The sequence below is a fragment of the Lathamus discolor genome, chromosome 5 (genome assembly GCF_037157495.1).
Source record: "Lathamus discolor isolate bLatDis1 chromosome 5, bLatDis1.hap1, whole genome shotgun sequence".
Taxonomy (NCBI): domain Eukaryota; kingdom Metazoa; phylum Chordata; class Aves; order Psittaciformes; family Psittacidae; genus Lathamus; species Lathamus discolor.
The window spans coordinates 87,771,207-87,792,708 of record NC_088888.1 but is presented as its reverse complement, the minus strand read 5'-3'; positions in this window follow the sequence as shown (position 1 = coordinate 87,792,708).

The window sequence follows — 21,502 nt, the reverse complement described above, 5'->3', positions numbered from 1 at the left end:
AGAAATACGCTTTACTGGCCCATCCTTATCTAATATTAGATTTAGCAGAAATGGTGAAAATTGAGCCTCTTTTTTTTTTCTTTGGTTTTTGCTGCTCAGGAGTCTTCTGTTTACTAAAAGTTTATAACCTGAGAAACTGAATGGCAGAGAGAAAATTGTATCCAGAGCACCCCAGTCTCTCTGTATTTAGTTATCTTTAATAATAGAAGTGGGATTTGTCACATTTCCCAAACTACAGACCTATCAGCTGTCATGCAGAAGTGTGGGACATACTCAAGGTTCACCCCAGCCTATGGCACCCTGCAGAGTCCCTGTGGCTCACATAGCTGTGATGCAGTGTCCCTTTTCCCCACAGAGAGACATCATGTGTGAAGATAAATAAGGGCAGAGGAGACCAGGCCCTGCACTCTATGAAATGTTGAGCCTCTTCATACAGTGTCCCACACAGAAATCACAGCAGAAGACACACTTACCCCACTGTAGTTTTACACTATCATTCCTGTCCTGTCACAAACTGAGGGTGGGGAAATGAGCTGAGCTGCTGCAGAGGACCAGGGATATATCCATCACAGGATCACCCTTACTGAGTCTCACTGGCTAGGTCAGAAGAAAAGTGGAGGTCTGAATAAAACCATCCTTGACTGGCTCATTTCCTAATTCCCCGCTTCATGGCAGATCCGGGTCAGGAGAGGGAAAATGGAAAATGTAAATGCAATGAATTTAAAGCAGAAGGCTTTAGTCCCGGCTTCTCGCATCTGAAGTCCTCATGAAATGACAAAACAATATAAAGTCAAAACAGTTTTAACAGACAGCTAACTCTTAACAGAATTAAACTGCTGCAAGGACAAACTCTTTTCACAAAGGAGTTTACTACAGGGCTGTACACTCACATTAGCTGCAGCACTAAATATTAATAGCATGAAGAAATTAGGTGCAAGTCTGACATTTTGCTGTTAAATTTCTGAAAGGCAGTGGGCAGGGTACAGATCCATCCTAAGACAGCTGCTGACATGAAATGGTGATGAGAAGTGTTTTGGGGAGCCAGGCTGGCGGCACCAGCGTCACCCAGGTCCCACAGCCCATCAGACCCAGGGCACTACGGTTTGGCAGCTCATTAAGCATTTCAATCATGCCCAGTAGTTCTTTGAATTGTTGTCTTTTCAGTACATAATTTTTTTCTCTAATTATATTGATTTTAGCAAATTGCAGTGTCCTTCTGTTATTTTCGACTATGTACAGCAAAAACTTGGAGTGTGAGAGGAAAAACAAACTCATTGTGCATTAGCAAGTTATTTTATACCATTAGACATTTCATCGGACAAAACTAAGACTTCAGTGCTAAGAACAGATGAAAATATTGAGGTTATTACAAAACTAAACAGAAGGTAAGGTTCTAAATGAATATAGACCTTACATTCATCACACAGAAAAAAAAACCAAAACATGCTTAATTGTCTGAAGCACCAGCTCTGTAATTACATGCTTGTTTATTTTCGTTTGTGGAGGGTGTAATTGCCTGTGCCCAGCTTTATCTTTGGGTCATCACAACAGAGCGACCAAGCTGTGTGCCGGCACCTGCCATCTGCAGGCTGTCCTCCCACACCAGAGACCTGAATGCTAACTCACTCTGCTTCCTAAATCACATCTTGGTGAGGCAGGGAGCTACTAAAACCTGCTCCATTAATTAGGGGCTGTCATACAACCTCCTGCAAACTGACAAAACAACCCCTATCCTGTTTCTTCCCCGTGTAGATAAGCTATGATTCTCCCCTACACTTTCATTTACAAAATATTTCAGTAATGGTATTGCTGAATCATGTGAGAGGTAGAGCATCTGTACTGGTGTAAATGCACTTTAGCCCATGCAGCTAAATATTATAGCACCACCCTTCATGGTGGGAAGAAGAGAAGGGGGTTTTGGGTGTTTGGGGAGTATGTTTGTGCTCCTGCTTCCCTGAACATTTAACTCATCTTTGTGAATGATTTGCTAGTACAAAATAGTCGAGCAGCTCCGGGAGCTAAGAACAAAGCCCACAGTGAGTGCTTTAACAAGCCAGCCACTACCAAGAGAATTTTAAAGGAGAGTTAAATCCTGGTCCATTCACTGGAGAATGTATGTGCTACATACATCCATCTGCTGCCTCTGTGGATGTATCTCCCACGTGATGGGAAGTACCTAGCTCACCACTGCAGACAAATACCTTGGCTTTAGAGAAGGATACAACACAGATCACAGAATCACAGAATCACAGAATCCCAAGGGTTGGAAGGGACCTAAAAAGATCATCTAGTCCAACCCCCCTGCAAGAGCAGGGTAACCTACAGTACATCACACAGGAACTTGTCCAGGCGGGCCTTGAATATCTCCAGTGTAGGAGACTCCACAACCCCCCTGGGCAACCTGTTCCAGTGCTCTGTCACTCTTACAGTAAAGAAGTTCTTCCTGATGTTAACGTGGAACTTCCTATGCTCCAGTTTACACCCATTGCCCCTTGTCCTATCACTGGATATCACTGAAAAAAGCCTAGCTCCATCATCCTGACACCTACCCTTTACATATTTGTAAACATTGATGAGGTCACCCCTCAGTCTCCTCTTCTCCAAGCTAAAGAGACCCAGCTCCCTCAGCCTCTCCTCATAAGGGAGATGTTCCACTCCCTTAATCATCTTTGTGGCTCTGCGCTGGACTCCTTCAAGCAATTCCCTGTCCTTCTTGAACAGAGGGGCCCAGAACTGGACGCAATATTCCAGATGCGGCCTCACCAAGGCTGAGTAGAGGGGGAGGAGAACCTCTCTTGACCTACTAACCACTCCCTTTCTAATGCACCCTAAGATGCCATTTGCCTTCTTGGCCGCAAGAGCACATTGCTGGCTCATGGTCATCCTCCTATCCACCAGGACCCCCAGGTCCCTTTCCCCTTCACTACTTTCCAGCAGGTCAACCCCCAACCTGTACTGGTACATGGGGTTGTTCTTCCCCAGATGCAAGACTCTACACTTGCCCTTGTTAAATTTCATCAAGTTTCTCCCCGCCCAACTCTCCAGCCTGTCCAGGTCTCGCTGAATGGCAGCACAGTCCTCTGGTGTGTCAGCCACTCCTCCCAGTTTTGTGTCATCAGCAAACTTGCTGAGGGTGCACTCAGTTCCCTCATCCAGGTCATTGATGAAAATATTAAACAGCACCGGTCCCAGCACCGACCCCTGGGGAACTCCACTAGTCACAGACCTCCAGCTAGAATCTGCGCCATTGACCACAACTCTCTGCCTTCTTCCTCTCAACCAGTTCTCGATCCACCTCACTACTTGATCGTCAAGCCCACACTTCCTTAGCTTATCTGTGAGGATGCTGTGGGAGACAGTATCAAATGCCTTACTGAAATCAAGAAAAACTACATCTACCGCTCTACCATCATCCCTCCACCTAGTCACTTCCTCATAGAAGGCTATAAGGTTGGTCATACATGACTTCCCCCTCATAAAACCATGTTGGCTGTTCTTAATGACCCCCTCATCCTTGATATGCCTAGTGATGGAGTCAAGAATAAGTTGTTCCATCATCTTTCCAGGGATGGAGGTAAGGCTGACCGGTCTATAATTACCCGGGTCCTCCTTCTTGCCCTTCTTATAGATTGGTGTGACCTTTGCCATCCGCCAATCCTCAGGCACCTCGCCCGTTTCCCACGACTTACCAAAGATGATGGAGAGTGGCCTAGCAATGACCTCCGCCAGCTCCCTCAGCACCCGTGGGTGCATTCCATCCGGACCCATCGATTTACAGATGTCCAGTTTGCATAGCTGATCCCTAACCCAATCCTCATCTACCAAAGCAAACTCCTCCTTTGTCCTGACTCCTTCTGGGGCTATAGAAATCCGGGGCCCTCGGGGAGAGTCTGCAGGAGTAAAGACAGAGGCAAAGAAGGCATTCAGCACCTCTGCCTTCTTTATATCCTCTGTCTCCAGGGTACCCACTTCGTTCAGCAGTGGGCCTATATTGCCTCTTGTTTTAGTTTTATTTGCTATGTATTTGAAGAAGCCCTTTCTATTGTCTTTAACCCGACTAGCAAGATTGAGTTCCAAGGAGGCCTTAGCTGTCCTAATTGCCTCCCTACATCCTCTAACAACTGTCCTATATTCCTCCCAAGCGGCCAGCCCCTCCTTCCATAATCCATAGATTCTCCTTTTCCACTTGAGTTTGCCCAGCAGCTCCTTGTTTAACCACGCCGGTCTCCTAGATCCCTTACTTGACTTCCTACTCATTGGGACGCTCCGATCCTGAGCTTGGAAGAAGCGGTCCTTGAATGCTAACCAACTATCTTGAGCCCCTTTACCACCTAGTACACTTTCCCATGAGACTTCCCTTAGCAGTTGACTGAAGAGGCCAAAGTTGGCCCTTCGGAAATCCAGAACTGTGGCTTTGCTAGGTATTCTATTCCTCCCACACAGGATCCTAAACTCCACCATCTCATGGTCACTGCAGCCAAGGCTGCCATTGACCGTCACCACTTCGACCAAACCCTCCTTGTTGGCGAGTACTAAATCTAGCAGCGCTGCTCCCCTAGTTGGTACGTCCACCATTTGCATTAAGAAATTATCATCAATGCACTCGAGGAACCTCCTAGACTGTGAATGACTGGCTGTGTGAGTCTTCCAGCAAATATCGGGGTAGTTAAAGTCCCCCACGACGACTAAGGCATGTAGTCGCGAGGCTACTTCCAGTTGCCTGTAGAAAGCCTCATCAACTCCTTCGTCCTGATCAGGAGGTCTGTAATAGACCCCCACAACTGTATCACCCGTGCCAGTCAGCCCCTTGATTCGTACCCACAGACATTCCACTTGCTCCTCATCCGACCCCGGACAGAACTCAATACATTCTAGTTGCTCTCTCACGTAAAGAGCAACTCCACCACCTCGCTTCGCTGACCTATCTTTCCTAAAAAGGACATAGCCATCCATGACCACATTCCAGTCATGTGAACTGTCCCACCATGTCTCTGTAATCGCCACTAGATCATAACCTTTAGCCCGCACACAGACTTCTAACTCCTCCTGTTTATTCCCCATGCTGCGTGCATTGGTGTACAGGCATTTCAGGGAGCCAGTCCTAGTACCCTTTTTCCCCTGCGGGACAGGGTCTAAAGAGCTATCCTTTCCCACAAGTGAAACAAGAGATTGATAGTCCTCCTTAGCCCGCCATCCTTCAATCCCTAGCATGTTCCTCTTGGGCTTGTCCCCAACAGGCCCAGTTAAATCCCCTCCCCCCTTCCTAACTAGTTTAAAGCCCTGTCAATAAGCCCTGCTAACTCCTGCCCCAAAACCCTTTTTTTTCTCTGGGACTGGTGTATCCCGCCTGTCACCAGCAAACCAGGTGTCCCATACAGCAGCCCGTGACTGAAAAACCCAAACCCCTGCCTTTGGCACCAGTCACGTAGCCATACATTAACCTGCAGAGTCTTCTTATATATCCCTTCACCCTCGCTTGCAACAGGTATGGAGGCAAACACCACTTGCGCTCCAGACCCTTTAACCAGCCGTCCCAGGGCCCTATAGTCTCTCTTCATTGCCCTTACGTTCCTCGTAATAATTTCGTCACTGCCAACCTGAAAAACCAGCAGTGGGTAGTAGTCAGACGGCTGCACCAGTTCAGAGAGCTTCTTTTTAACATCTCTAATCCGAGCCCCAGGCAGGCAGCAGACCTCCCTGTGGGGTGGATCCGGTCGACAAATGGGCCCTTCTGTTCCCCTCAGAAGGGAGTCACCCACCACAATTACTCTTCTTTTCTTCTTGGTTGGGGAAGTTCTGAGGTATGTGGGTGAGTGACAAGCCCTGGGTGACTCACTAGATAGATTTGCCTCACCATCTCCAATCACCTGGCCCTGAATTTCCAAGACCTCGTACCTGTTATTCAAGGGCAACTGGGAGGGAGGAAGGGATTGTGAGGGTTTTCGCTTACCTCTCCGAGGAGGAACCTCCCTCCATCCATCCTTGTCCATTAAGCTCTCTCCTTCTGTCTGATGGTAGGAGGGAAGGGGATCCATAGCTTGTTGAACCACTTCCCTCTGCCCTTGCCTTAGGGTGTGGTTCCACCAATCTATTTCACTTTCACACTCTCTAATGGCTCTCAACCTTTCTACCTCCTCCCTCAGTTCAGCCACCTGCCTGAGCAGGTCATTTATTTGCTCACAGCGAACACAAGCAGTGTCACTGGCTCCCTCCAATACAAGTGCCAGGCTCAGGCATTCGCTGCAGCCAGAGACCTGCACAGCTGCATGTCTGCAGGAAGGCTCAGTCTGGATACCCACATTAGTACTCACGACAGCTTTCGATCGTGTTGTAACCATGATCTATCTGGTCAATCAATCCGTCTACGTCCCTCAGCACTCCTTCCCCCTCCTGTACTCCAGGCGAGTCCTCTCGATGAGGCGGTTGGAACGCTTCCCTGCCCGCTCGCCTGCCCGCGCGAACTGCCGCGCAAACTGCCTCGACCCTCTGCCTCGACGCTCTCTGTTTGCCGGAACTGCCGCGCAAACTGCCTCGACCCTCTGCCTCGACGCTCTCTGTTTGCCGGCTCTGTTCGCCGCGCTCCCTGGGAAGGTTTTTTAGCCACTCCCAGCTGGTGCCACTCCTCCTGGCTCCGCCCCGCCCCCTGTGAGTCAGCCCCTCGCGGGAGCTGAGCTTCCGAGTCCTGGGCAAGTCCTGTTGAGGACTTGAGGCTCCCTCCTCAGTGGCTCTTGTCGCTCTGAGGTGAGGCTCCTGGACGCTGATCTCTCCCCTCTCCGCTCCGGTGTTGCAGGCGTCCTCTCTTAATTCTGAGATGCTCTTAATTCAGTGCTTTTGATTCAGTCTTTATTAGAGTAAACCAGTACTTTATTGGATTTAGATCCAAAATACTATGATTTTTCAGCCGTCATGATAATATCCAAGAAATGTTTATTCTTCTGTTTCTTTATTGTGAGAAAATTAATACATGTTCATGTAACTGGGGTTAATCTAGCATTTAGTAGGCAATTTTACTCTGTTTTCTGACCTTTTCATTCAATATAAAACAAAAGAGAAGGATACAGTCTGTAGTTAGTTATATTTAACTATTGCCTTAGGTATGTTTAGCCTTTATCCCAAGAATTTTAGGTATGTAAAAAGGGCAAAATACGCAACAGTTAGAAGTTTGAAATAACATCTTTATGGGCACACCACATTCTTTATGTTTGGAAATCCCCTTTCTTTGCAACTTTGTAGTAGACACTAAAGTAGACACTTTGGCAGGATTTATTAAAGAGACTTAGCAGCTTAATAAAAATGAGTAACATCAAAACTTGATTTGAAATCTCTTCATGTAGTTGCTACCCTCACTAAAAATCAATTGACCAAATCTCATACTTCTCATATGTATCTCCAAAATTCCTCTTAAATCAAAGAGTTATATTAATATAAGTGAGGAAAGTATTTGCCCAGTGGGAATGTTCATTCAAATAATCACTGCAGGCTTAAGCCTATCCTTGTAAAGACTCATCAGTTACTCAGCAATGTCAATTAATTTATTTCCTTTTGAAATGTTTTCCCCACCAGTGAAAGAATCCCATGAAATAAGTAATCAAAAACTACTGCAAAGCATTAACCTGTAAAGATAAGTGTCTTCTGTTGTGGCCTGCGTTCTGTTGCTAAAGGAATTGAGAAAAATGCATTGGCAATATCAGCTGTGGCATCCCACTCGGCTGCCTTTGACTGAAGTTCATACTGAAGTTCTAGCATGTCCAGTATGGCAGTATTCAATGGTGGTGTGACTTCATTCAGGCCACAATAGTCTACTGTTAGTCTCCACTCTCCGTTAGACTTTTGCACTGGCCATATGGGGCTATTAAAGGGTGAGCGGGTCCTGCTGATCACTCCTCGGCTTTCAAATTGATGGATCAGCTTATGGATGGGATTCAGGGGAGTCTCAGATGGTACAGTATTGCCACTGGTGCACTATTGTAGCAACATCACTTCTGCTGAGAACTGAATAGCTGAATGCAAGCTGAATACAATTATTATTTGTACCAATAACTGTTTATTAATAATGGAAATGTTTTCTATTCTGTTATACCAGTTCCCAAATTCAATAAGGTGGCTATAATTTTATGGCAGAAATTACCAAATTTATGGTAATAAATATGACATTTAGCAGCTGCAATTCACCTAGAAGTCAGATATAGAGAGTGATGCAGAGGATGAGTATACTGATATGATTTGTAAATATTCATTAACTGAACATCACCATAATACTCTGAAGCTAGTAAATATTTTTATGTGAATTTCACAGATATTTTCCCATCTAGGTGAAGTGGTTTGTTCAAAGCTATATATATATGTAAAAAAATAAAATTAAATAAGACAATGGGAAAGGAAGAATTAAGACCCTGACCCTCTTGAAATTATTTGCAGATTTGGAGGAATTGGACTTTCAACTCACTTTGTAGCTTAGCTTAAACCTAAAAGTGAATTTTTTTTCATTCAGTTTGTATCTGTCCTGAAAACTTATGCCAAAAGAAGTATAATGATCATTTCAGATATGTTTATTTTCTCCTTTTTCTGTACTATGTCATGTTTGACAATCAATCACACTGAATTATCTAATGGAAAAAATTCTTTACCCACTTTATTACTTTTTAATGTATTTCCCATGAGGGTAAGGCAAACTGAGATTAAATTTTACTAACAGAAAGATTTGAAAATACATAAGAAAAATGTACAAGGAGAATGAAATCAAGCCCTATTCTTAGTCTTGCAGTTGACTTTAGATGTATTCTTCAGCTAAGTAATCTGATGCTAAGATTGTCTTTGTACTTGGAAAATAAAAATCTAAAATGAAGACGTCTTATGAATTAAAAGTGATTAATGTTAAATGAGAAGTACCAAAATGATTTTGTGTGAAAAAAAAAAAATAAATTCTGTAACTTGTAACAGCCCTTAGCTCTCTATGAGCTTTATTAACAGCTTTATGAGTTTTATTGAAACTCACACGGGGATGAGGGGGCTATCCCCAAGAAATTCTTAAAAAACTATTCAGGTTTGGAGCTGTCTTAAGGTATTTTCAACTCAGTAATTCTGGCTAGTATGGGTTTTTTGTGGCAAGGTTTCGGTAACAGGGGGTCTATAGGGGCTGTAGAATATAGGGCTATATTCTCTCTCTATGTCTAACAGAGCCTATGCTGGTTGGCTACCAGATGGACTAGCCATTGGCCAAGGCCGAGCCTATCAGCAATGGTGGTAGTACCTCTGGATTACATATTTAAGAAGCAGAAAAAGTTACTTCACAGGAGCAATTGCAACCAAACATAGGAGCAGATCTCCACCTGCAGCCTGAGCACGACCCTGTGCAGAGCAGGGTGATGCCTGAAAAAGGTTGTAACCCTGTGGGAAGCCCATATTAGAATTACTTCCCCATTATTTCTACAGCAACTCCTAAATGCCTTCCTAACTACCTTTTCACTCAAGAACTATGTGAATTATATGGGGCTCAGCAAAGTCAGCTGTTTCTATTTCAGTGACTTGAAAGCCATCTGAAGTCTTCCTTCACAAGAAAATGTCATTATACAAGAAAGTGACATATGTCACCTGGAAGAAATAGAAACTTTGTCTTGATTTTCCTCCAAGGTCATTGTGCAGTGACTTCCTACATTTGCAGCACTTTCCTTATATCTAACAGTAATTATTGTTGTCACACCACCGCAGACACACAGACCACTGAGACCTTTATGGCTGTACCCAGTGGCTGAAGTGGAACTGTTGAGCTGCTAGTATGGAAACTGTGACTACAAGTACAGCTAATGCCTTCCCAGTGCTGCAGATGGGCATGCTGGCAGTGCCAATGCCTCATGAACCCATTTGTCCACTCCTTTTATGCCAAACACAACATTCAAACAGCAGAGTATTGTAGAAACATCTGTTACTACACTCTCAGCTTCTCCGAATGATTTTTTTCATGCACAGTTAGGTAAATTCATTCGAAAGAGGCACTGGAGATGACATTAGGATGCTCTTTCTTTCTCCCTTCATTTCTGCTCATCCATATGTGTAAAAGTATGTATATACTAGTCTGAAGTGCTGTGATTTAAGGATGCTTTTAGAAAGTCATGGTACATATTTGTTTCATTTTATCTCGTCTAATATGAGTCTTCATTTGGGAAGACAAGTTAAGCATAAGCAAAGCAAGAAAAATCATTTCTTAACAATAAGAAGATTATGAATACACATGCACAGTATCAAACATATTCACATTGCCTTCCTATTATGGGTCATACTAAAACATACTCAAAGCCTTTTTTTCCTAAACAAATTTTAAAGTCAGCCCTGTGAGCTATCAAGAACAGACTTAATGATTTGTATCAGCATGAACCATGTTAGGTTACAGGTCATATAACTAAATTGCTTTTGATTTTTGAAATGTGCGGGCTGCCTTTGTTGAAGGACTTGCTGGCATGAGAATGCATATTTAACGTGTATTAAATATGTTATTTATACAAAAGAGAACCGTGTAACTGTTATATTCACACATGAAGGCACAGAGGTGAATATGAATTTACTTCTCCAGAGTAATCAGTTAGGATTTGCATACAAAATTTGACCCAAATCATTAAGAGCAATTTCTTTTCCATTTCAGAATAGAAAGCTTTATTAATCTATCATTAAATATCCTAATATATTATAAATAGAGCCCTTAAAAACAATTTGAATATATCTTGTGAACCTTGTAGATGGGTTATGTAAACTTAAACTTCAAAATTCCTTTTGCTTTCTACTGTCAAGTGCTGTTCTCAAATAACAATAAGTAACGTGAGCAATTCCACCCTGCAGTAACCTGTGGTACATCTGATGATATATTGCCTGTTAACAATAAACTTTCTGTCAAACTGTTCTGGCAAGCATCATTTTCATGGATCTGCCAAGAAGAGGGCCTTGGTGCTTCAAACCGTCACAAGACAGCCCTGTCAGAAAGACAAGTTTGGCTTATGCTATCTAGTGGGACAGTGACCAAGGCCACAATGCATCTAAAGGATCTTCACAAAGCAGAAGAGGAAGGTCATTGCACTGTCTTTTCTCCAGTTAACAGTAACTTTGCTTTTTCGTTCAAAATCCCAGCAAATCTTATTCTATGAAGGACACAGTGCCTGAAATACGAGCTTCAAAGCTGAGTTTGTAGATCTTACTAGCAGAACTAATAATAAACTAGATGCCTCTTCATCACACACCAGCTCCTTATGCTGAGAACAAAGGCATGTTTCCTTATTAATACCCAGTAGGCAAGGAAGGTTGCCGCATTTTAAACTACTTTATTAAATGATGTTGATCAGCACGTGCTTATGTCCCTTCAGAAACTTCCTCAGCCTGTGCATATCTGCCCTTGTAATGTTGAATGTTGGCAAAGATGTTCTCCAGAAATTAGTCTGTATGGCTATTGCTCCTTCATATCCTCCTTCTAAATTCACTTATGCTGAATGCCTTAGAGAAATCAGGCAACTATTAAAGGTAAGGTTGAGTGTTATTTATTAAAACAAACTTCCAGATGGTTCAAGATCACCACATTGTGCAAGCAGCCAGCATAAACCACTGCTCACTTTTTTTATTGCCCTTATCCTCCAGTTTCCTTCCACCATCATTCTCTAGTTTGTGTTACACTTCCTTGTTTCAGCTTCTGTCCAAGCGTTATATATTATTTCAGATATGAACTTTGCCTCTTTATAAGGTTTCCAGAAGCCTTTGGAACAAAAATAGTAAACAAAAAAATGGCAATAATTAATCACCAAATCAGAATTAAACTGTCCCTGAAACCAGAAATAAATAGTCCAACCAATATGTTGGCATGCATATAATAGTTTTGAAATTGCTTAGGAATGAAGTAGCTATGCTTTTAACAAAAATATGTAATTTCTCATAAATATCTAACCCTAAAAAGAAGGGAAATTCCAAGCTAATGCATTAGTCACAGCCTGTTGTTCGCACAGCATGTTTCCACACAGCAGAATCTTCTGAGTCTCCAGAAGGAATTTTCTTCTGCCTCTAGCTGATAATGAAACACACTGCACACAACACATTAATCTCCTCACAGAACAGCACAAAACCTTACCTACGACCTCAGCAAAATAACAAGTACCAGCCCTGAGATGTTTGCCAAGATCAGTTGAGCAGTGCTATACTGTAACACCTGTTACAGTAAAAGACCCCAGCAGATGCTTTGCATTGCAGTGTGAAGAAGACCTACATGTAGTTAGTGTTCATGGAAGATCTAAAGCATCAGCACCTTATCAAGTGCAGATCCAAAAGGAAACTGAATGTAGAAACCTCCCTGACTCAGTTTCTTGCATCCTCAGTTTTCCCGTGAGATATAAACCACCCATAACTCAGTCAGGTCTGAGGAAGAGCCTGAAAGTGGACACTAACCTCAGTGACCCTTGTTGTATGCTGTGTTACAACCTCCTTAGAAGGCCCAGCTTCTTCAACCTTGAGTGCATAAGGTGATTGACTTAAAGATTAATCAGATAGTGCTAGACTTGCTTGCCCAAATCCTGCCCTTAAGTAAGGGCACTCATTTTCCGCAGGACATTCAAGAATCTTCCTAATGCTTATACCTGCCTACAATCATGGGTACAGTATGAATTCAGAACTGAATGTGTCCAGGGTTCATGCTTAACATGTTTTATTGATCCACCTAATCTTACCTGTTGTGCTTTTACAGCTGTAAGATCTTGCTGCTCTTGTGCTTGTATAGTCTGTCTTGGCACATTTGGTACTATTAGCTGTGTCCACTGAAAACTGATTCAACTATTCCTATGTCCTGGTGAGCTATATGCTTTAAAAGCAAATAACTATAAATAGTTGCAACTCTGTTAATATTTTACCAGGGTGAAAATTATCTCTGAAGATATTTTTCGGTGTGGAAATTTTTAATCTATTATTCAAGATAATGCAATAGAGTACATTTATTTTTCATTTTCCTATCACTGCTTTAAGTGGTGGAAAAAAAGCTTATAACTCAGATGGGCTACTTCTCTAAAACTGTCAGACACAAGCAGTTATAGATGGCTCAGACAGATGGGATTTTGTCTCTAGTATGCAGGATCCCAACTATCTCACATACAAACCACCATGAAGAACAAAGGAAGAACTGGGAAGTATAAGAACTTTCTTAACAGGTGCATTTATGCATTTTTGATTTACACTTAAGTAATGGTGGTCTGATTGCTCTACAACAAGGATAAGCCAGTTCATTAGTGGCATTGAAGCACTCAGTCACCAAAACATGACCACGTCTACATGTGATGCCAAAAACACATGAAAATATTATTAGTTCCCTCAGCGGAAGCAGAATGTTAATTTGTCGCCACTTAGCTGGACAGCCTAGAGATGTGAAGTGTGAAAAACAGCTAGTGCGTAGTCCAGGCAAAGCATAGCCAATTCAGTATATCCATCACTCAGGTCATTGTGAACAGAAATGAAAGTGTATTGCTAGCACTTCCCAACTTCAGCTCTTGAGGATACTACTTCATACAAAGTTTCCATTTCCTACTTTATCCCATTTATTGTAGTCATGCCTGAGGGCTCAAATGGAAGCATCAATGAACATGAAAGGGCTCCAGCAGACCTTGTCAGACAAGAAACCAAAAGAGGACTTACCAGTCACACGTTGGAGATGGTCAAAATTCCTTCATTTTCTTCCTCTGTGTCCAGTTTTGACCTCCTGGAAAATACATTTGATATGTAGTGCACGCCTTTTGATATATATGGACTTTGTATCTCCACGTTATGTATGTAAGTGACTATTTTGTATGTGAGCTAGTTGAATCGCTCCCAGCCTACACTCTGCATTTTCAAAGGGACTATAACCACAGAGAAATAAAACTACAACTTAGCTTTATTGGAAGCGCTGTATCTGGCTCTAGTTAGTTAGCTAAGCGAGTAAATGAATGAACGTACAAAAAAATGAAATGACATTTCAGTTATTTTTGCTAGCTTGGAAGCTGTTGATCTTGTAATTAAAGGGTTTGAGATTTGAAATTCTATTACAGTATATCTGACAATGAAATATTTCCAAAATAGCTCTGGGACTAAAACTCAGGCAGGTAAGAACCATCTTGATCATTTTCTCTCCATCCTAAGAGATTCAAGCTGGGACCAGCGTGCCCTCAAGCACTCATTGCAAGTAATTACCCTGCAGAGGGAACACAGCATTACTATTATTACTTTTTTGGATTAAGTAATAAATATTTAAGAGTGTAAAGCTAGCCCACATGAAATGACAAATGAGCACATGCCAAAAATCCCACCTACTTGGCTGTGCACCTTAAGGCCCCTTCTACCTGAAATAAACAGGAAAAAAAAAGCATATAGCAGTATGCTCTCCATCCTAGATTTACAGACGTTTCACAACAAATTTTGTCTTGCATGTAGCAATAATAAAAAAGATCTTCAAAACACTGAACCTTTTTCATCTGTATGTTAATCTGATTGATTTAGATCAGAAGCCTGTTTTGTTAGCAGTTTAAGAAATATTGACAAAATTATTGGTCTCATGTGAAAATAATCTATGGAAAGCAAAAATTGCACAGATTGTAAAGAAGGTCTTGCGTATTTTTCTATTCATCATGCAGCAAGGGCTATCTAAATATTGGGTGTATATGAACTCCTTTAGGTCATGGATACAGGAATGAAGAAACCGGTGGCGTGTTGCTGGTATTTCTAAAATGCCAACACTCCAGGCAATCCCCTGGACGCAGTTTAGCCCCATCTTAACTATGACAAATTTACCCCTGCATGAATCAGAGGTGCATGTGCCATTCTTCCAAACATTTGCTTTTAATTTTGCAACTCCTGCTTCTTTAAAAGCACTTGTCATGTAATCTGCCCCAGTTTTATACCAGTTATTCCCTCTTTTTTTATGCATCTACATCTAAAGAAAACTTTTTCAGACATAAAAAAATCTACTACTATAATAGAAAAATACCCTAAGAAATAAGACACTGAAGAATTGTCTTCTTGTCTGTTTATACCGTTAAAGCTTTGCTCTAGAAGATTCTAGGGAAGTTCTTATTTCAAATAAATATTTCTACAAGGAATCAGAACATGGCTTTCACATAGACTGATGTCTCTAATTAGAACACTGTGAGAAAGTTCAGTAGCAGTAAATCCAGGGATACAAGCATATAACCTATTTCTGACAAAATGTACAGTGTGGCATAGCAAAGGTGCTGATAAGCATATGCAGTATAACAGTTATGTTCTGGAAAACAAGAAATTTTCTTGCCTTTGACTCCACCCTACAAAAGCAAATGCACATCTCTTTTGAGAGACCCAGCTAAAGCGCACAGAGAAAGCTTGAATGCCTAGAGGCGGACTCTACACCTCATTTTGATAAAAAAGAATGCCTTAGAGACTCTTTCCCTCAGAGGTATTGATTGAAAGACACATTAAACAGAGAACTTGGTTACTCCTTGAAAAATACAGCTTTCCAAGTTCAGTCTTAGAGGCCTTCAGTAAGAGAAAATCCTATCTCTTTAATCTTTTAGAGGTGGGCTGGATTCTGGGGACTGGGTTAATAAATCAATATGTAATAGTAATTGCTAGGTCATTTCTAAGCATGAAAGAACACTGGGATATCGATTAGATTCTTATTTCTCAGGGCAGAGTTCCTATCTCCTCATAAAGCTAAAGTTAACAAACTGACAGACGTCACTTAAAACATTTTCCAGTTTCATGCTTCTAAACTAGACACAAGTCTCTGGGATCAACCTGTCCATCCCTGTGGTGTTACCTGCCTGAATAAAGTCCATGGGTGCTCCACGCAGCGTACATTCTCCCAGAGCATTTTTCTCCCTGGGCTGTCCTATGAGGTTACCCTTTTCTCTGTTTTTATTATAAAGAAACTAGAAGTAAATTTTGACAAGTAGATACCGTGTTTTATACAGCATTTTCTATTTTTTCTAATTTTTTTTTTTATGTCTAGCCTTCATATTGGCAAGGGCTAAGTTTTGTCATAATGGACCTTCCATGTCCGGAGTAGGCTCAAGCCAGCTGAGTGCTATGGTGTCACAAATATTAGACAATAGTTCCTATCTCCTTGTGCCACAGGAGTGAGTCTTGGCCCACATATTTCCCTTGTAGGAAGCTCTTTAAAATGTATTGCAACTGTAATCCATATTTACTTAATTCTCCACCTCCAATGATGTACAATCTATAGAACTAAATAAAGCTCAAAGGGTTTTTTATATCCTTAATATTGTGAAGACCTAAAGCTGGCGTGTGCTGGGAATGGTCCAATAAATTGTTTAGTATGAACCCGAGCAACTGTGAAAGAAAATGTAATATTTTCAGGCCAGTTCTGTGGAATTTTTTGTCAAAACTTAAGACAAAAAACCCCAGAAGTAACATTTAAAAGCACATCAAGGAACTCATGTCCAGTCATTTTTTAACAAACAATGAACACAGCTGCTGAGGTCCAGTGCTTGTGCTAAAAATTAAGTTTTTTCCTATAAACAGTAGTCTTATCCATGTAATTAAAACTAGTTTGAAAACTAATTTATGTAATCTGATGGAAACTTCTTGATGGGTATTCCTGCAGTGGTTCAGACACGGTTTCTAATTTTTATTTGTAAGCTTGCAAATTCAACCAAAACAACATAATCTGATCTAATTTGGGTAGCAGAGGAATTGTATTGTAAACAAACCACTCAAAACACTCACTTCTTTCAGCCATAAAAATGTACAGCTTTGTGCATAGATACGACCTAAGGTATCTAGAATTTCAGCCAGTGCTTTGACCCACAGTCTGCTAAGAATTCATTTTTATGAGCTCCATATGCCAGAAGAGTTTGCTGCAAGATCTCTCTGCAGCAGAAGCCAGAGGGGAAGGTACTCTATTCATTTAGATCTACTGCTTGTGGCTTATTTTTTTCACCTCCTTCTGTACAGAGACCCACAACAGTAAGTCTGACCCAGAGTTCAGCATAGTTCTCATCTGTACAGCTCAAATGCAAAAGTTTATTCAGGTCTTAAGGCATTTTTTTGGTATACCTGGAAATATATGGGTTATATTGAAGACTTAGTAATGGGACTAATAGGATTTAATAAGAGATAAGCAAACAGATTTCAGTTCAACCAGAGAAGAAAGCTCTGAGGTCTGATTGACAAAAACTGCATGCAGCGTTATTATTGGTGGCATTAACTCACCAAAACAGAAGGGAGCCTGAAACTTCTATTGACCAGCTACTAAATCTAGGAATATTAATACATGCAGAAATAAAAAGAACATGAGCTGGAATTCAAATTACTTCTGACATTCATGAAATGTCTATTCATAATACCTTGTCAGGAAAAGAAGAGCTTGCATTCTGTGGAGCCTCAGTGCAAAAAGTTTGCCCTTAGAGAGGCTCTCATTTAAATTATTATTTTGTATTATTATTTTAAACTTGTTTATTACTTATACTTTATAGTTTTCTTGAAATTATTTATTTATAGTTTCAAATTCAATAATCAAACAGGAAAAAAGCCCAAGAAAATATAGCTCAAGGGATGAAAAATATTTGCCATATTTCTGTTGCAAAAATGAACTTATGGGGAAAAAAAAATGTAATGGAAAAAAGACTTTTCCTAACTACAAAAACTTCTATTTTCAACATGAACTCTTGCAAACATTGAGATACCAAACAGGAATGTTGCAAGTTGCTCCAGTATTACCATAGCATTAATAAATGTCCAGAGCACTGTGAGTTGAGTTCTAGATGCGTAGAGCTAGTTGACATTTTTAGTAACACTTTGTTCAGAGAGAATCCCACTTTCAGCAGTAAAATTTCACAACCTAATATTTAATGTTTCCACTAAATTTTAGGACAAATAAGGGGTAAGAAAGGCTGTGGAAACTACTAATTTATAGAAAGCATAACATGTCAAGTCTGCTCCCAAGTCTGCTACCTACCTTGGGCATTTTTCCCTTCCTGCTCAAAACACAGTTAATTCCTGAGTGGATGGGATTTTCCCTCAAAAGTCTCTACTTTTCTCAAAGAAAAGGTGATAAGGAAAAAAGACACGGGAACAGATAGATTTTAGTTTCTTTCATTTTAATTAATTTATTTTTCTGTCCAGTTTCTGTCCAGTGGTATAGAAGATTGGATGTTTGACCTTTCTCAAGTGGTCACAGAGGAGAGGGAGACAAGTGGTAGGTTTCAACAGATGTACTGTGGTACTCCTGGGTTTACCTTTCTCCCTGCTGAAAAGGCCAATTTGGAAAAAAAGACAAATAGGAAAAGTCAAAACCAGATACATTTAGAAGCATTTCACAGTGGCATTTCCTGGTATATGGTACTATAACACTAACAACTCCTCTTACAGGTTGGTAATGTAGGGTTTAGTCTAGGTTTTTCCATACTAAAGTTAGTTGCCTTGCTCAGGTAGTCACTTATGTTGTTCTTTAGTAACTGGAAGGACACATGCACTTCCCAAGATGACTGCTTCCATTGCAAACAGGTGCTTAAGACATGGGCAATGAATCACCTGGGGCAACTCCAGCAGGGACTCTAGAATGGACGGCCATCAAGATCCCTCAGGGACTTGATCATCAAGACTCTCCATTTCTTTCCAAGGGAATCTAGAAAGTGTACACTAGAAACTCTGCATAATAGATTAAATGGAGCCTGCTCTTTATCCAATATTCAGTGGATATATCTTTCTTATAGTGATTCCCCTAAGTAACACAAAAAAAAGTATTCAAATGCAGGAGGCCTCTTGAAGGGAGTCAGTCCTATTCTCCTTCCAAGTTTTCATATTATACCCCTCATGTCTGCCCTGTATTCACAAAAAGACAGGCAGACAGTGCTAAGGGGCAGGGGCACAGGTCACTAGGATGACCCTGCATACCAGTAATACTCAAAGGGACCGGATCAGAGCTGAGGGCACTACTGGAAACTTACTCCTGGATGCATTACAGCTATGAGGCAGCTGGACATGGCTTCCTTTCTTTTTCTATTCCAAGCCATACAACAGCACATAACAGCCTTGGCATTCACCAGATTGTTACCAGCAGCTCTTCTGTTTCTGTGCCATTTCTGTTTTCCTGTCGTATCTAGCACTCTGGCCAAGGATGAACGCTTACGGTTTGATTCGACCACTGCCTCTAAGATCTCAGCTTGATCAGTTGTCATGATAATGAGTAGATGTTGGTAACAAGTTACAGAAAGAAATACGTGTTTCCACCACTGAGCACTGGCTGTTATTAGTAATAATTAAAACACTGCTTTGGAAGCTGCTTTCTCTGTCCAGCTTAGAGCTCTTGCCCAGAACTTCTGCCAGTTGTGTCCAGCTTGGCTTCCTCTGAGTCTTGTAAGAATTAAAATGCTCTGAGTAACCTCTATCTCCAGACCAGAATTCCTGCATTAGAATAGCAAGTGCCTATTCTGGAAGTAAGTGGGAGCTTTATGCACATAGCCCAGTTTCCACAGTGAAATACAGAAAGCTCTGAAAATTATGTGAGGCAGATCTAACAGGGCTAAATAATGGTTACAAGCTGACAAAATGAGCACAGGGAAAGCATGAAATAATACAGGTCAGGAAGAGAGTGCCATACAAGAGGTAGAGCACAAGCAGCCACAGTTTAAAGTGAGGGAGTTGCAAATATCTAAGCAGCAGTAGTCACCTAGGAAGAGGTGTTGAGTGCCATTTTTTCATTAACATAGGTCTTGAAATAAAAAATGCATAGATCTCAATTTATACTAACATTTCACTATGGTATAAATTTGCATTTTGGGTGAAGAAAAAGAAGAAAATGCAGGCAAGGTGGAGCTAACTATCACAGCGGAGTACAATAAGCACTACAGTGAGTAAACGGCCATCCTACTTCGGCTGTGTGGAGTCCTAATAGAGACAAATAGCACTGCTGTCTGGCATGATACGTGAAAAATAGGTTCAGCATTTCACTGAATCATGAAAGTTTACCTAATGTCATAACTGCAGAGAAAAGGTATCTGATCTAAAGACGCATTTTATCTCTGTGGGATATTTTTTTCATCCCGAAAACTGTCAGAGCCACCAGCCACCTGAATCCCACAACCTATTCATTTGAAGAATCAAGCATCATAAGTGTCTTGCCTGTCCTCTATGTTCAACAAGAAAAAGTGTCTTGCCCAAGAACCAAGGAAAGTGCCAACCTTGCAAGTCAAACCAAACTTGACTTACTTTAAGGGCTTTCAGTAGGTTTTTGATCAGTTGCAGTTTTAACCCTACGCATCCTTCACAAGCACTTTTAAGACAGAAGTAATAAATTAACAGTAGTCCTTTCATACACATCTAGTTCAGTCCCTGCACTAGCACAGAAAGAGTAGATCCTCTTCTTCCATCCAAAGAGCAGGAACATTTCAACACAAGAAAAAGAATCCTTCAGCACAGTTATCACACAGGACTATCCAGTGGTCTGCAAGAAAAACTTGCTTTCACAATGGGTCAGGTTTTGTGTCATGGCGGTGGTAGAAAATACAATCTTTGTAAAAATGCCTTAAGTGAAATATATAAATAAGTTAATACATGGCACACTGATTAAAGGGTACTCAGCGGCTTCTCTCCTTTTTTGTGTGTGTTGAAAAATTAGTCATCATCTTTCAAAAGATCCAAGCCACTGGTTTTCCTTTAACAGCAGTTCTACAGGTACAGTGAACCGAATCAGTACATAAAGTTACCACTATTCCCGTGGGATGACAGCTGAAATCACACGTCAATTAAAATCTTTCAATGTGTTCAGCTAATAGCAAAATATTACAGCAGCCTACACAGCCCAGTAGTGTTCCATATACAAAAATAGCTTTCTAGAAATAACTACTCTGCTGTACTGGAATTACCCAGAGGACCAGTTACTGTTGTTTTATATGTTAACACACTTGCTGTAGAGTGAAAGTACTGAACCCAAATACATTAACAGTAGTTTCCTTATTGCCTACAAATGGCATTTAAGCAACAGTAATACTGCTTTAGACTTGAAAGGCTTTTGCTTTTGAAATTTTGGCAAGTTGTTGGAATAATTCTGTGCTCTATTCCCAGTTCATAAATCTCAACACAGTGGGTATATATTCTCAATCAAATTATTGTGAGGGGAGGAAGCCATGCAGTTGTCTGAATGCAATGAGTTTGGCAAGATAGGTCTATTATTGTACTTTTTAATCTGACATTTTTTTCACTGCTCAGCAAGAGCAAGTAATCAGAACAGAAAGTGATTCCAAAATGCAAATTAGGGTGTCTGATGTAGAAACCCAGTGCATATAAAAAGTCTTGTATTGAAAACATTTCCTTTTCTAGTTCACTGCTGGCAATCAAACCTTTGAAATTAAAGAACAGCTTTTCTAATCCTGGTGTTATTTAGTGTTTCTTTTAACAGTGGAGCACATGGACACACACATATCATATATCTTTGTTTAGAGCAGCTTCTATTAAATTTAACAATTTTTTTTCTGTGACTTTAAATCTAGGTTAGCTTGAAAGCAAGGGTAATTTCTAT